Source organism: Cygnus olor, chromosome 3 (assembly GCF_009769625.2).
Source record: "Cygnus olor isolate bCygOlo1 chromosome 3, bCygOlo1.pri.v2, whole genome shotgun sequence".
Taxonomy (NCBI): Eukaryota; Metazoa; Chordata; class Aves; order Anseriformes; family Anatidae; genus Cygnus; species Cygnus olor.
This window is the reverse complement of record NC_049171.1, coordinates 87,164,773-87,177,339: the sequence shown is the minus strand read 5'-3', so window position 1 is coordinate 87,177,339 and position 12,567 is coordinate 87,164,773. Positions and strand designations below refer to the sequence as shown.

At 43.3% G+C, this 12,567-nt stretch overlaps 1 long non-coding RNA gene across 2 annotated transcripts; it reads right to left on the bottom strand.

Annotated features, from left to right (window-relative positions):
- Positions 1–848: 848 nt before the first annotated feature.
- On the bottom strand, positions 849–5,771 carry LOC121067290. 2 transcript variants are annotated; one of them, XR_005818214.1, is made up of 5 exons: positions 5,640–5,771; positions 5,002–5,141; positions 3,558–3,639; positions 2,981–3,203; positions 849–1,107 (listed from the first exon to the last, which is right to left on the bottom strand). It is a non-coding gene; the product is annotated as an uncharacterized LOC121067290 (long non-coding RNA). The 2 variants fall into 2 exon arrangements; XR_005818213.1 differs by lacking the exon at positions 849–1,107 and having other exon boundaries at positions 2,742–3,203.
- Positions 5,772–12,567: the final 6,796 nt, after the last annotated feature.

Here is a 12,567-nt window from a genome sequence, read left to right as displayed (position 1 = left end):
ATTACCCTACAGTTCCAGCCTCCAGGTTGCAACATCTTCCAGTAAATCCTCTAGATCATACAGGACTCTACTGCCAGGAAGGAGCCAGGAGGGAAGTAGGAGCAGGAGCAGTAGATTGGAGGCGGCTCTCCGGGCTCTGCAGCTGCAGGAAGAAGCCTGTGGTAGTCAGGGCCAGAAGAGCAGTAGCCAGAAGAGCAGTAGCAAGCAGCTACTTGCCAGTGGTCACCAAAGAGCCCCTAATGAGACTGCAGTTGTGAGACCACAGCTTGCTGCTCTGTGGCTCTGCACCACGGGGTGCAACTGTCTGTGGAAGGAAGGAATGACCTTCATGCTGGGCAAAAAAAACCACGCTTATTTTCCTATAATTCACTGTCCTGTTGGGGCTGGGTATGAAGGTGTAATCTGTACAATTACAATAATTGTTATGACAACTGTGCCCTGAATATTTCTAGGCAATGTCTCTGTCAGGCCTAATGAAGGCCTCCAGTTTGTCTGCACGTGTACATTTGGGGAATGCTGGTGCAGATGGCACATGTGGAGCCTGATGAAGAAACCAGGATAACTTGCTTCCAAACTTCTAGCAAATTCAGGGCAATTGCAGGCACAGTCAACAGGCAAAGAGCTCTCTCTGCTGGTAGGGTTTTGTGGTATTTTGGAGTGGTGTCCGTATTGTCCTGTCTTTTTAAAGCTCTAGATGCTGTTGTCAGGACGTTACTTGTGAATGTGAGCTTTTGTCAAAAAGGAAAACAGTAATTTAAAAACAACAATCTTCCATATGGTAAAGAGAAGCTTGAAAATGTAAACCCTACATGTCCCCAAATCATGAAGAAGCAAAAGCAACACATTTATTTATTTATTTATTGAGGTTTACAGTTCTAAATCCAATTTTTGGTGGACACCCAGCAATGGGCTCAGTTTTACTCATTTGTTTGGCTTGCCCTGCGCACGGCCTATCACAGGAGAGCCAAGTCCAACTTTGTTTCTCTTACCAGTACTGCTGGAGCAAGATGGTTTGCCTCTGTGAAGCTCATGTTTACTCTGGCTGCATTGTGGCCCCTTTTTGTGGTTCCTTCCCTCCTTCTGGCCAAATACTTAAGTTTCCAGTGCCTGAATGGGTGAGTGAAAGGTGAGATGGCAAAGAGAGGAGGGTTGGGAAAGAGGAGAGAAAATGGAGAGGAAGACGAAGCAGAGAGATCAGGAAAGGGTACAGAAGTCAAACACTTTGCCTGATTGAACCTCCAGCACTTCCAGACAGAGATCTCTCAGAGCTCTAAATAATTTTATTTTTGTCTGGTTACTATAAACTGATAAACAGGAAATGTGTTAGAGCAATAAGCAAAGGACAGGAAAGAGGAAGCACCACTAATCAAACAGGAACACAGCCTGTGAACGCAAAGGAACAAACAACAGTTATGTTTTGCCCCATTATCTCTCAGGATTGAGAATGATAGGAAAGTACACTTTTGGTTACTGTGATAAAACAAAAGGAGACACAGTTCTCGTAAGACAGATGCAAAGATCAATATATCAGAGACATAATAGGGCCTTGTTTATTGCTAGGAAAGAGGATGGAGGCTCTTGGCCTTGTGCAAATTCTAGCTGCTGTTCTGTTTCTTACACAGAAGAGCTTTACAAGCTTGTCTGTGTATGAATCTATAACTTCCCCACCTTATATCTGTCTCCCATCTTTTGCACATGTTTGCATCAAGAGACTGAACCTATATTGGCATGAAAATATATACTGCACTATGCTGTTGTCAAAGCTAGGGTATGCTTGTGCTGCCTGGAAAGCAAAAATACAACTTCTCTCATGTTTATATACATATATTTTTATATACATACACATATTTATATACGCTTTATGCATTTTTAAATTCTTCTTATTATTTTTTTATGGGAACATCCTATTTCCAGTGTTTTAGTTTTACTCCAGGGCTAGGGAGTATCTTTTAATGTCTCATTTGTTCTTTTTTAGTATGTGTGTTCTGTGTTGTAGCCACAAAACCCACTTTAGAAAACAGACTGTTTTCAGTACATAATCTTTAGTAAAAAAATAAGTCTTAGTGTTCCTCTAATTGTTGTTGCATGATGTTCATCCTGAAAAACAAAACTGCTTTCTTGGAAATACTCTGTTACAGTTTTCATCAGATTAAGACTCACTTAATAATCCCCTGGCTTTATGTTGCACCTAAAACACAAAGGTGAATAATGGAGAATTGTTTGTCTTTACTTTCCACAAACAGGATATTCATAAATAAAATGAGCAAATGAGCAAATGCGCTACCAGTGGATAAAAGCTAGCAGCATCTGAACTATCTGATTGTTCTGCAGTTAGGTAACTTTGACATCAATGACCTAGATACTGAGGCAGATTGCACCCTCAGCAAGTTTGCAGATGGTACGATAAGAGGAGGAATGGTTCATACGCCAGATGGGTTTGGTGCCATTCAGAGGGACTTTGACAGGCTGAAGAAATGAGCCAACAGGAACCTTACAAAATTCAAAAAGTGCAATGCACAGTCCTGCCCTGGAGGAAGAATAACCCCATGCACCAGTGCATGCTGAAGGCTGGCTGGCTGGAAAGCAGGCCTTGAGGACCCCAGCGGACTACAAGTGAGCCAGCAGTGTGGTGGTGCCCACTGAAAGGCCAAGAGGCAATGGGCACACACTGAAACACAAGAAATTCCATTTAAACATAGGAAAAAACTTTTTTAGTGTAAAGGTGATCAAACACTGGCACAGGTTGCCCAGAGAGGTTGTGGAGTCTCCACCTTTGGAGATATTCCAAAACCGAACTGGACAATGTCCTGAGCAACCTGCTTTAGCTGGCACTGTCTGAGCATGGAGGGTTGGACTAGGTGATCTTGAGAGGTCCCATCCAACCTCAGCATTTCTGCGATGTGTAAAAAAAATCCAAACAAGTAATAATAATAAAAACCAAACAACGAAGAGGCTGAAGATTAAATGATCGGCAACTCACAGTGAAGGACAAAAAGGGGAATATTCTACAGAGCACCTCTGACTTCCTTGTTTCTGAAGGTACCCAAAAAGCCAGTAGATGCTGCTGAGTGGAGGTGACTGGAGAGCTGACATGACCAAGGACCAAGGCAGCTGAGGGAGCGCTCTGAGGTTTCCACCTCCAGACACTACAGATGGCTGTGCCAGCAGAACCGGGAGGCAGTTGGTGAGGAAACTCGTGGGTTCTGGAATGAGAGAAAAGAAGTGCAGGTGGAGTCTCAGCAGGATGTTTGGAGAGGGATTCCATGCTAGCACGGTTGCATGTAGGGATGTGGCTGGCTCCCACTGTGTGCCTCAGTCCTCTTAGTGCTCTGACTGAGTACAGGTTTGTGTCCAGCCCGCATGGATACTGAGCTTGGACCTGAGAACCGGCATGGGTCCAGCATGAGTACTTTCTCTTTGAACTCTACTCATCGCTTGCTCCTCTGACTTCTCCTCCCAAATGGCCTTAGATGGTGATCCAGTTCCTACCAATCATGACAAATTCACTTCGATACTCCTCAAGGAGCCCAGCAAGGATAACTTTGGAAAGCTCCTACCTGACATAAGGATGGCAGAAGGATGGGCTGAAACAAATCCATCTTCCTTGCCTGTTTTGGGTCTCCTTGCCAGTAGATAGCCCTGCAGAGGACTGCAGAAAAGGATCTAAACAGGGTTAACACCCGCCACCCACATGACCTTCCCATGCTGCAGCTTAAAGAAAGGTGTCAGATACCGTTTCAGCCAAGACGTAGGTATCTGCAGCTTCCAGCCTAGCCAGCAGTGGACTGTGCCTGAGCTATATTCCTCCAGCTCTGATGGGCTGTGAGCACATTCTCTAGACCTGCATCTTCCCTGTAGATGCCCCAGCTTCTGTCAATAGACGTGCCTGTAACCGGCATCAGGTGACTGCAGGTGTTGGCTGGCTTCAGCACATTTAAGCTGTCAAACGCAGACTTTGTTCATTAGTTTCTCTCCCCACTGCACATTCTGACTGTCATCCTGTTTTGTGTTCCCAGCAAAAGCTGTGGCAGAGTGGCGTGTGTGGAGAAATAACAGGTTCAGAGCGGACAGCTAGTTCCTACATTACAGATCTTTCCATTAGGCATAGGGCCCAGTCAGAGCAGGCAAATACAAAGTAATTAAGCTAATTAATTTGTGTATTAAAGGACCCATAATTGCATAATGACCCATCCCTAGTAAAATGACAGCAATGAGGCAAACATCAACTTTTGCCTATATGAAATAACGCTGAGGTCATGAACAGCAACATGAAGTGTGGTAAGAAGGGCAGATCTCTTACCCTGGGCATACAAAATAATACACGTGAATAATCTAAATAGCACAAAACAAAATTGGCATGTATAAAAATGCCAAATTTGGCTGTGTTTTAGAATGCTGCTAATTGTCTATGATTGTCAGGCACATAAGCCAGTTCTGCAGCTTTAGTAAAGTGGCACATTTTCCATCACAGCATGGGTTGAACCCTTGCCTTATCTGCTAAAACTTCTGATACTTTATTCTTTCTCACACACTAAGTGTGGAACACAAGTATGAATAATTTTGGTAATAATGGTATAGCGTTCACACAGGCCAAGCACACAGCAAGCAAATCCTTTATGCAGCCCATTTCTCCTCACTGCTATGAGTAAAACTATTTAAAGCTTAATCAGTCTTGGCTAGGCTCTTGTTCTGATGTCTGCGTGAAAATAAAATGAGAAATCTTTAATGAAAAATTCCCTAAAGATGTTTTGAGCCACTAAGCTGATACAGGTGCAATACACCAGCTTGCTAAAGCAAATTGCTCTGGCTTTGAAAACCTGAGACATTTATTCCCAAGTCCAGATTTTAAAACCTTTAAAAATCAAATGTTTGAAGTAAAAACCTGGGAATAAAGCAAACCAAAGTCTGCAGAAGTTAGTTTTGGCAAAATTAGTAAAGAAAGCAGAACAAAATAAAATGTGATCAAGGGAAGGGGGAGTCCACAAACATAAAGGCACTCACAGTGTGATTTTTTCAAAGTGGGATTTTCACCAAAATCTTTGCATCAACTGAAAACTTGATTAAAACATACAGCTTGAAAGGGTTTAGTGGACAGGACTCTTGTTTATTATGTGAGACTGTGATGTCAGTCCAGGTGGAGGCTGTAATGAAAATAGTTACATGATTTCAGTCCAGTTTCTTTGAAGGTTAACCCAACATCACAAAATTGTCATGTAATGTAACACCCATTGGCACTGCCAGGGTTGCTTCCATCTCTAAAGCCCAAAGACTGCATGGAGGGTATGTAAACACCTGCAAATTGCTTGTGGGATAGTGGCTCAGTAAATGCAGGTTAAAATCTTTTGATGCCTATTATGGCTACTTTGGAGAAGATGAAAGGCCAGGTTTTCCAGAAACACCCATGTATCTGTCCTGAGCATGAAAAATATTCTCCGGGTGAGAATGGGTTCAGTGTGAGCACAAGCAAATACCTGGGGGCTCCTGGCATTCAGGCCAGTCCTGAGCACTGTGCATGCTCATGTCACACATGAAAAAGGAAAAAGGAAAGCAAACAGCATCTCTTTAGGAAATATGCTAACCCCAGAATGCAGAAGAGGACAGAGGGGAATTCAGGTGAGATTGGAAACTGGCCCACATACCCTCTCAGCTTGGCAAGATCTTTTATGACAAGCTGATGAGAATCTCTGGAAATCTCTCAGGAGGTCCCAAGATAGATCTGAAGCAGCCTTCAGAATCCAACACCTCAAAAACTTTCTTCACTTGAGTCTGTTCCTAAAGAAGATATGGGAGAAAGAAAGAAAATCTTAATTTTCCCTTGAAATAGAGTAAAGAGGGTAATTTTCTTTCATGACAGAAGAGCTGTGATATGCTGCCTCTGCCTGTTGCTGCCTGGAAAAACAAGTCTGTTAAACTCTGTGTTATCGCTAGCTGTTGCAGCTTCACCCAGGCTAGGGGAATTGCAGCAAATGACCTTCCCTGTGGATTTGCCCCTGGTGCTTAGGGAACGGTCACACACGCAGACAGCTGCCTTTACAAGTGCTGGGGTATGCACTACAGCCTTAGCACAAAACTTGCATTAAATGCAGCCCTGCGCTAGGTCTTCATTCCAGTGTCTTCAGGAAGGAAACGTCTCTTGCAAAGCAGGCGTCTCAGATTTCCAGCTCAAGCTGCCAAATGGGCTGGGTGGGTGCGCTGTGCTCTCTCAGCTCTCCCTGTCCATGTTCCCTCCTGTGTCCTGCAATAGCAGCTAGCGGCACAAAGAGGATCGCCCCTCCCAATTAGTACCTGGGTACCTCATCAGACACGACTTGAGGAGAGCTGTGAGTCTCCTGAAGCTGAAATGCTGATTGCAAGGCCAGTGGATGGTGCTAAGGGGAAGAGCAAAGCTCAGGGGCAGGTGAGGACCTACCTCCATCCAATGCTGGATGGAAGCATTCACATCCCACTATTCACCGCCACGTGCTTTTGCTGCGGCACCAAAAGCAAGTCAGCCAGTCCCTTTTCACATGAAGAGGGTGCCGTCTTGCTTTTCCCGTCATGAGAAGGGTGTTGGTTATTCTACAGACATTAAATGTCCCTTTTTTGGGGGCAGACTCTCCTATCTGCAGCAGTAGGCTGCAGTAGTCATGTGGCTGTCGGGTATCAGGAGGAAACACCTTTGCAGGGAGCACTGTGTGCCTGACCCTGTGACAGCAATATGGAAAATGCCTGGAGCAGCGGACCTGCAGGCACCATAGGTCAGCTAAGAGCTTGTTTAAGGACTCAGAGGTATAACAGCACAGGCACACCAGCACTGCAGCAGTTACGGCGTCCTGAGAGGCAGAAGAGCAGGCAGCAGGCAGCTCCAGTGCCTCCTCAGGTGGGTGCATGCCAACAGCAGGGGGTTTGAGGTCTGAATTCAGGTAGAGAACAGGGCAGGCCGGGGCCTAAGTCCCTCCAGGGGCTCAATGAAGGTTTTCTGGATGAGTGAAAGAGAAATCGTGCTTTTAGTGAAGAAAAAAAAAAAAAGTTACAAGTCTCTGTGAGTTCTGCAAAGCAGACACAGTCACAGGCCCAGGTAGCATCTCCCGACTCAGCCCTCAGAGGCAGCTGTACGCACTTCTGCTGCTGCACTCGCCTGTGTCTGAGCTTGCTGGGTGCTCACAGAGCAGCGTGCAGCACATTCAGACCTCGACCAGCCCCAAAATGCACAGCTCTGGATGTGTTTTCCTGCTCCAGTTTTCCCATCACTGGGGCAGTCTGTGGCTCTGGTTTGTAAAACCTTGCATCAGAAGAAACCATGCATTAGTTCCTTCCTTCTGCTTATGTTTGTTTTTCTCCTTCTGCCAACATGAGCACCCAGCCAGAAAGAACTCCTCTGAATGACCATCTAAACCTGCTTCCACCTAAGTAAGTTACCACTAAATTCTGCTGAGCGAGCATTTTTGCATGGCACACGAGGGACACAGGTTTGCCCAAGTGGCTGGAACAATCCGGGACTACAGGTGATTGCTGGTGGCCTTGCTGGTGGCCTGGGGCACAGCATGCTCCGGAGGATCGGGTCAGCCCGAGGCTGAAGCAGTCACGAGACTGCACAAAGGTGCAATGCTTGGTCTTGGGTCCAAACAGACTCAGCAAGTCCAGGGACACACAGCACATGCCCTGCTAACAAACACAGAATAGTGCAAATATCGAGGCTTTCCTTTATTCAGCAGCCTTGTAAATGTAATGACTGCTGATACAGATATTCCACAAATGTTATTTATAACTAGAAATTTTCATGGAATTATAGAAAGGGTTAGATTGGAAGGGACCTTCAAAGACCATCTACTCCAACTTTGAATCATGAATAAAAGGGTTCCCATGTGAAGCCCAAATGCTGTAGACCATATGCTCACTAACCCCTAGATCATCATCTCTATACCAAAGGTGACACCAATGTCTTTTTTTTTTTTCTTTTTTTTTTTTTTCTGATGATGATTTATTAACAGGGAACAATGGCAGCGTACCACTTGTGCTATGCCCAGGCCAGGGTGCAAGTAGCAAAGAGAGAGCGCTGGGCACAGGGTATCTCTATCTCAGGAGTTCTCTGAGCCTTCTGGGGCCTCTAAGTTCTCCTTCCCCGCAAACATTACTTTGTTGTTGTTTTCATATACTTATTTTTCTTAGCATCTAACAGCGGGTATCCATTTGCTTGACTTCTTGGAACATGAATAGTTGCTGTCCTTAGAATGAACCGTTGCTTTGTTAATCTATGCCAAATAAATTGCTTTAAAAATTGAAATCTTTTTTCTCAAGGTAATTCTTTTTTTTATAAAAAATACATTTTTTTAAAATGTTCCCTATGTTTCTAACCTCATTTTTATGTTTCCTTTCCTTGAACTAATTGCTCATTCCTGACCAATTCTGTTTCCCAGCATGCTGCCTGAACATCATTACACTGTGGATGCATTCAGTCTTTGGAGAGTTACGCTATTCCCTTTTTATCGCTGCAGAGGGAGCAGCTAGTAACATACTGCTTTCTCTAACACTCTTATTCATATAAAAATAATATATTACTTTGGGGACCAACTCTCCTTTATTCTGGTTATTGGTAGTATAGTCTGATATCCATCAATGAAGCATTTTATTCTGCATATCTCCATTTATAAGACAATAGAGTGGAGAATCAATGTGAACTTTAAAAAAGAATTGTTAAAATGTACAACCTCCTTTATATGTGATAGCAAGTAAAAGCCTCATGCAATTAAAGTACCAGTATTGGTTTGGTTTAGTTCCCAGATGTGCGTTTCATTTCTCTCTCTGAAGACCTCAGTCTGGCTCCGTATAGCAAGTCTGTTAAACACCTCCCCTGTGACATCCATGTTTCAGCAGAACTGCTTGGCTGCTGGAAGGATTCTGGAGTTTGTATGTTTTGCTGTCTGCATACTAAAAATGCTGCATGCTAGGCACTGACATCACCTTGTCCCAAATCCTGTCTCTATGGTTTCAACTCTTCTGCTTTCCCACGCTTATCTGAACCCCTCCAGCAGCTTGTTGGTTCAGCGGAGACATTTTTGACTCGTTTATTCTCAGTCTAACAAGCAAACACTGGCAATGTAGCGTGAGTGGATGGCTTTATTTGCTGAAGACTGCCTCGCAGGGGAAGTTTATTGGCATATTTGAAGAGCTGAGGATGTTTTTGTAGTATAGAAGCCAAGCTGACCGAGATAAGACCCTGTGGGGTGGAACACCAGGGTATTTTCTGTGTTTAGTTAAACTCTTGTATCTGTGAGTAATTTAACTGCTGATTATATTTTATTGAATACTTGTGATTCAGTTTTCTCAAGATGCTTATAAACATGGGGCTCTTCTTAGTCTAAGAGCAACCTACAGTCCAATGCCAGGGTTTAAACCAAACAAAAAACCTCAAAAATCTCTCCTAAGACAATAGTTGAAATTCAAAAAGCCTATAAATGAATAGGTGTCCCAAAAGGAAGAGAGGGTGAAGTCTAGGAGAGTCACTGGCTTCTCCCAGAAATGGGCTAAGCAAGACAGAGACTGATCCAAAGCTTGTTGAAGACAGTGAAAGGACTCCCTCGCTCCAACAGGAGACTAAGGACTCTGTTACCCCCAATAACACCATGAAATACAGGGAACTGTGACCGAAATGTTATGACATATCATGGTCATTTGGGGACAGGACATTTGGAAGGAATTTCTTCTTTATGGAGAAGAGAGCTGGAATGTTATGTATGTGAGACTGTTTTTATATAAACCTGTGGAACAGTAGAAGTTACCCGTGGCAATCATTAGCTGAATACTAAGAGGATTCCTTGCTCTATTTTGTCTGGTCAAGGAAATGGAAAGAAACCACAAACATACAGTGCAAAATTACTTCCAAATTCCTGTCGTTGCTTGCGGAGCTGATGTTTATACAGCATGTGCAGTAGGCACGGTAGCATGTTGTGCATACAAACCATTGTGCTGTGACTGCTGCTCTGGTAGGACTCACTGCTCGGTTTGTAGCTAACAGACAGCTAAGAAACATTCGCACTAAGCATTACTTCTGCTAGAAACAACCTTAAGTGTTTATGATGGTTGCGAAAAGAATTATAAATACACCACAATTTCATACAGTCTGAATATGAAATACTCCACAATTTACAAAAATATCAGTTCCATCATTTCCAGGAAATCTGCCCCGCATTTTCCTATTGACTGACACGACTGACTGTCACAACCCAGCTAACCCAGACTGTTTTCTTGTGGCACAGCAACACAGGCAAGCACAGAAACCTCTCCACTTTCTGTAGCAGACATTGTAATCATCCACATATGTGAATTGTGAAAACACAAATTAAATAACCTCCATAATACTGTGCTAGTTGTACACTGGATCTTTTCCTGTGCTAAGCTCTTCTCTTTCCCTAGGACCACAATTTCACGCTTTTTGTGTGCCAGCTTTAAAGTGCTACCTAAATAGAGATCCACTGGGGAAAGGAAGAGGGGAGCATTGCAATTGATGGGATTTTGACCAAGCCATCCACAGAGAACAAACTGAGAGTGGTTATGATGTAACAGGATACATTTGTGTTTGTAGATTGTAGTGTTAGTCTAAAGAACCTTTTCTAACTAAGATTGCTTTAAAAGGCAATCTACTCAAAGTGTCAATTTTGCAATATCTCACTCAAAATTTGAAAAACTAAATGTCTACAGATGCACTTCTGACTTTCATATATCTGCATGTAAATTCACAAGCACCCTTCTGCTACTTTAAAGTATTAACTGAAAGTATGCTACATAGTGGTATTAGGAACATACAATTATTTCTCAGGTTTTGCCTTTCTTTTCAGAAAATGGAAGTTTTATAATATTTTGGGGTATTTTTGCCATATATGATATGTAAAGAATTGTGAAGAATATAATTCCAAGCACCAATATTTTTTTAAATTTTTTTTTCAGTTCTAGATCTAAGCTTTTTTTTTTTTTTTTCCAGATCTAAGGGATTGAGCAGCCAGCCAAGAAACACCACAAAGGAATGTGTTGAGGGAACAGTTCAGGCAGATGTTTTGGCGCATTTCCTTCTACTGCACCATTAAATTCTGGAGGACTGAGCTTGCCAGGACTCAGTGCAGCCTTCTCTGTAAGTTACAGCCCAATGGGGCTCCCAGACTCGCTAGGGCCACACACCAGAAACCTGCCAGCAACACTGCTAAAACATAACTCTGAAAACCAGGTGGAGTGGCAGAAGGCTGGTGTTCATGTGCTCACAGTATGCCCAGAAAATCCCACCCCAGCAGCCTCTTGCCATTCACATTTTATCAGACCATTTTGAAGTCCCTTACAAATTAATACGGTCAATAAAAATATGCCTTTCATGGAGGTTCATGAATTTTGTTCTAGGAACATGGACTGCAGAAAGTTTTAATCTTCCTTTAAAATGCTTGAGAAATTCTGTAGTAATTTGTTCATTTTTTGATAGCTCTCTTGGCTTTTCCCTACTCAGTTTTGCAAAACGCTTTCATAAAGGAAATAATTCATTAATGGTGGTAGCCCTTAGCACAGGCGTAAATGAGGGAGGGAAGTCCGACTTCCCCGTTGCTGGCAATGGCAGCACATAGGAAATCCTTTCCCAGTCCTCCCTCCCAGTAGTTGGCACAGGACACGGATGCAGAGCAAAAGGTCAGCGCCTGGGGAAGCGCTATATCTAAGGTGATTCCTATTTATTAGGGCTATACAAAAACATATCCCCTGAACTAATTAGGGAGACTGGCAGAGAAGGGAGTAAATTGCAGCTGAAAGGGAAGACAGGAAGGTGAGCTGATAGCGAGATCTCCCTGGCCAGAAGCCTGTGGGTGCTGCTGTTAGTGCTGCCTGCTTTCAGTCCCGCAGTGAACTGCAGGCTGAGTTAGTCTGTGCTGCCCATTGAGGGCCATGGTCTGCACAGGGCCCTGATTTCAACTTTAAGAAACTTTTTTCAAAAGGAATGGTCTTGAGCAGGAGAAAGGGAGAGGAATAACAAAGAGCTCTCCTTAGAGCTATCAAAAAGGTTGTCCAGGGAAGCAAATATAGACCAGGGGGCTCTGAAGTACTTACAGGTTCTCTGTTAAGTCTGCTACAGGGAAGAGCCAATACTTTTCAAAAGAGGAAAAAAAAGATCCTTTTTGTAACTCTTTCCTTGACATCTAAGCATTACTTCGTCTTATGTTTGGAGTGACAGAATGAGGTTTTTCCTATTTTCACTGAACCTCCAAATTCTTAGTGATAGAAAACTGTCATGTTTAAGCTGTTCCCAGTGGCTTGTTTGGTCTTTAGCTTTACTGGTTCAGTCCTGATTCTATAGTCTCTGTATGTTAAGCACATGCAGCACAGAGCTGTCTTAAATTTTGCCTGCTGTTCTTGCCATTAGGAGCGTGATTTCAGTGATGAATGTTTATAACACAGCGTGAGGAATTTCATCCTCCCCTGGTAAACTGTGTAGGAGATTGCCTTAATGGACAAAGAAAAACGTCTGTTGGACTGTAGCCAGAAGCTTGAACTTGCTTACAAAGAAGAAAACGCATGTTTAACTTTCTGGTATTGTGTACAGAAGACACCTTTAAAAAA